Source organism: Phalaenopsis equestris, unplaced genomic scaffold (genome assembly GCF_001263595.1).
Source record: "Phalaenopsis equestris unplaced genomic scaffold, ASM126359v1 Scaffold232999, whole genome shotgun sequence".
Lineage (NCBI taxonomy): Eukaryota > Viridiplantae > Streptophyta > Magnoliopsida > Asparagales > Orchidaceae > Phalaenopsis > Phalaenopsis equestris.
Window position 1 is genome coordinate 128,520 of NW_018250955.1, and position 4,686 is coordinate 133,205.

Below are 4,686 nucleotides of genomic sequence, written 5' to 3' on the forward strand. Positions count from 1 at the left end.
CTTGATTCGTTGTTTTCCATTGTGTCAGGTCAGAGTTTCTAGGTTCTCTTCTTAGTCTTTTAATTTTTCTAACAGTGCGTTCTAATTCTGAATCGTAGGGTATAAGATTTTCAGGTGCAAATTTACATATACAATTTGAATGCAAACAATTTGAAATCAGTACACAGAAAATAGTTAACTAAATATGAAATAAGTTACAATTCTAGTAAAATTTTTCTAATAGTCCTAGTTTATCCATTACTATAATTATGACTCTTGTTTACTCCCTAGCAACGGTGCCAAAAACTTGACAATGACTTTATATATATGCTTAAAAATACAAGTATTTAATACTGCTGCTAAAAGATTTAATTCCTCAGCAACGACACCAAAAACTTAACAACGGTTATAAATAAATATGGACGTAATAAATATTCAATAATTGTAAATTCACACTCATCAACGCAAGTATACGTATCGCTCAAGTAATATAGGGCTCTAATGGAGTCCTAGATATCGATCCCACAGGGAGTAATATTAGAACTACGAACTAAGATTTTAGAAAATCAATACTTAATCACAGCAATATAATTCAAATTGCTTATCTGTCACTAATAGACAATTGAAATAAATATGTAATTTTAATAAATCTTAAGTAACTAATTATACTAATAAAGCTTTTAATGTGATATTCAATATATAAAAAAAAACATCCTTCTCCTTATCAAGAAATTATAGTGAATGGATAAAGTGAATGAGTTCAAATTGTATTGTGCCAAATAGGAGCATACCTATTCAATTGGGGATTTTAGTCTGTCACTCTAAAATCTCCAATTCTACGCCCGATAATATTATTTCCCTATTTATTTGCACCCAACTTCCAAGGGCTTTTACCTCCCTGAATCTTGGATGTAATCCTCACTTTAGTTGTAAAACTCAATATATTTTAATAAATCAATTGACCAGATTAAAAGTAAATTAAATCTAAGTGACAAGATCATCACAACTTCTTTAACATTTTCACGGCTCAACCAATTCAAATCACCATTTCACAAATCTCAAGACATGGAGAAAGGTAGAGAAAACTACTCAGAACTCATGGGGAAGACACAACAAAACTCAGAATTCATATATATAAGCAAAGTCATACAAACTACAACAAGTAAATAACACTTATCTCTAATTCCTCCCCAAGCAAACTCCTCAAAGTTCCTCTGAGTCTCTTCCTTTCTTTACAACACACTGAATTCCTCTTCGAAGCGGGAAGAAGGAAGAAACCTCTCACTTTCTCTCCACTCTTACAATCTCTCGAAGAATTCCTCACAATTAGACTCTCTACACACTACTGGGGCTCTTGGACGTTGTTCTAACCTTCCAACTCCTTGAACTCTTGAGCCTCCCCTTTGTTATCTTTGGCCAAAGTCTTCTTTTAAGGATGTGGATGAGTTTTCCCAAGGGTTGCTTAAGCATCCCTCCAAAAATCATCCACATTCAATGCACCTTTGGACATAACCGCCGATCTCGCAGCCGTCGTTGGCCTTGAGGGCGCTGTCGGCGGGCCTTCTAAATTATTTAATCTGGAGTCTCAGGAAATTCTTGTCGTTGGCACCCTAGTTCAAATCTTCACATTCTGGTCCTTTTCGGTCCAAATTCACTCATTTTTGCATCTTTTTTCTCCAATGGCCCTAATTCATCATTCCTGCAACAAAATATCAAAAATACCTTTCTTTAAAGTGCAATATCATCAAAAATAGTGTAAAATAGGTATGAAAATCTCAACATATTTTGCTTTGGTCCCAACGCATTTTTCCGCAATTTATGTGGATGTTATGCAAGAAGTGCAAGCAATATATGGGTTGTAGTACGCATACATAAGCAAAATGCAACTGTAATAGTTGTTCTACACCTTCCTTTGTCAATGTTATTCATTTTTTTACTCTAAAATAAGGAAAAAAATTAAATACAATGAATTATAAAGTAATATGAAAAAATCATAACATTGATAAACGTATACTCGCAAATAAAAAAATAATGACATGGTAGCACTGATACATCAAAAGTAATATTTCCTACATTTCCAGTTGTCATACATAAAAAAGAAATTAAAAATAACAAACATTCATGCATCATGATTTTTAAAAAAGAAGTGTAAGTTGTTAACTCTATGATCAAGTAGCGTTGACATAAAAGACTAGCTTCTAGTTGGATTTTTTAACAACTTCATTAAATACAAGTATAATGACTGGTCCTCATAAATTAATGTAGTTTATTTCAACATTTTCATAAATTTTTTAATTACGTAATCTAACTTTTTAAGATCATTGCACCATATTTTTCTTCTTTTTCTCAGGTCTAGGATTTTAGAATCACTAATAGATCCAACTTCATTGAGGATAAGGCTAGACCTTTTAACTGAGACCTTTATTTATTCAGAATCTACATGCTTGATTATGTTAACATGCGCTCTCTCATTTGGTATCCATGCATGATCACTAGTGGCCAAGACTCCACCAAACATTAGGTCCAACTTTTCTCCAAGCTTAGGGTCAATTCCACTAAAATTAAATTACTTGGCATCTTGTACGACTTGCAAATTAATTGATAGTTGTTTTAATGATATAATTGAAATGACTTTAAAAATTTTGAACGTTTGATAATTTTATACCTCTATTCTTGTAGTGCACAATTCGTTTGAAGCATCAATGGTTTGCATTATGGGATCCCAACTTAAGCATGCTGCTCCTCGCTTTAATTCTTTCCAAATTTTTCATTCCTTATTAATAGATATCATTTATTCTTCAGTTGCATTCTACATACACTCTTTGTGGTTTCTTTAAAATTTTTTACTATGTTTTGTCATCCTTCTTTGTTAGGTTTTTGACCAATTTCCTAATTTCACCTCTTTCAAATAAAGATCACAAAATAGTAACTTAGCATTTTTTTTCCTTATAACAATTGGTCCATATTTTTTTTTCTTGCCTGCCACCATCACTAGTATCAAAAAGGTAATCAACATCAAATTTTTTATAAACAAAAAGACATTCATGTTAACCAAAATTATCCATAGAGCCAAGTGAATTAAAGGAAGAAATTCACAAATATTATAACCCTTTCTCCTTATGGCTAAGAAGTGGTAATAGCCAACTTCATATAAAACCTAAAACTGAGTGTCAATATAACCAAGTGAATTCAAGAAAATAATCCACATCTCCCCTATCCTTTCTCCTCATGACACAAAAGTGGTAATAGCTAACTTCATTATAAACTCAAACCAGAGCACTAATATGACCATGTGAGTTGAAGAAAATAATTCACACCACTCCCAACCCTTTCTCAACATGGCATAAAAGTGGTAATAGCCATCTTCATTATAAAGCTCAAACATCAAAATTCAAGTAATCCAGCATGTCAAAAACTTACACATAGCTAAATTTGTTCAAGTAAAGCCCACAACTAGAAATATAATACAAATTAGACAAATGAGATGTAACAAAGTAGTATTCCCCATGGCCATTTTTTTTCAAAATCAAATAGAGCAAACCTCCTATTTTTCAATCATTTAAATTTTATGACAATTTCATACATACAACCAAACTCCTTTGTTTGTACTTTTTACCATTTATATCACCCAAATATTTCATATCACATAAATAATGCCACCTTAATACATATTTTCATAAATAATTAAGGTGGCATGTATGCAAAAGTTATAGTTTAAACCATGATTTAGGAATGTTGAAACCAATCTACAGTAACACATAGACATATAATATGTTTCACAATTGTACCACAACAAAGAAAAAGATGACAAAGATAGAGAGAAGAAAGAATAAACCCACAAATAAACGTGTAGATTTAAGAAGGAGGTTAAACCCCATAATCATTCCAAATTTCATATGAGAAAACAATATGTGAAAAACCCCTCACATAGCTTAAAGCCACTTTTACAGGTTAATGGATCAAATTTCACATATGTCAGCATGGCAAAAAATTTCACATAGCCACATTTGTTCAAGCCCAAATATAACAACATAACTGAAAATAAACCTCTAAAATATAGCAAAATAGTATGCTCAAGTCAATTTTTTTTTTTCCAAACTCTTTCTCAAAAAAGAAAGAAACCAAAGGCATAGAGTGTTTCAAAAGTAAGGCACAAAATTCATTCATCCAAACGTCTTTCAACTAAAAAGTAATGTTTAGATATTGGTATTGAATCTTACCAAATCTTCATGAATTAGAAAAGATAGAAACCATAAAGAACAAAAACACAAGAAATGAGTGGAGGTAGGATAAATTTTAGAATTATAGAGGAAATTTAAGATAAAAGGGGGATGCTGGAAAGCAAAGGAAAAAACTATTAATTGAGCTCTTGCCACTAAATATTTTTAGGGCATTGAATGGAAGACAGAGCTTCGTTCACCCGATATTACCCTCATAGAGACAGCTTTGTCATTTTAACAAAGTGAAATCACAGATTGTGAGTCAATGAACACTAACTAAAAAATAAGTTGTGTTTAATTAAATGCACCTTCAATGCAAAAAAAAAACACATTAATTAAATTTTTCATGTCGCAAATTTGGGAAAAAGTTGCAACAAAAAGACTCTTAATGATAATGTTTTTCTTATTTTCATGTGCATTTCTCTATTTTTCACTTTTACTACTTTTACTTGTACTTCTACTGTGGGATGTCATGATTATACTAGTT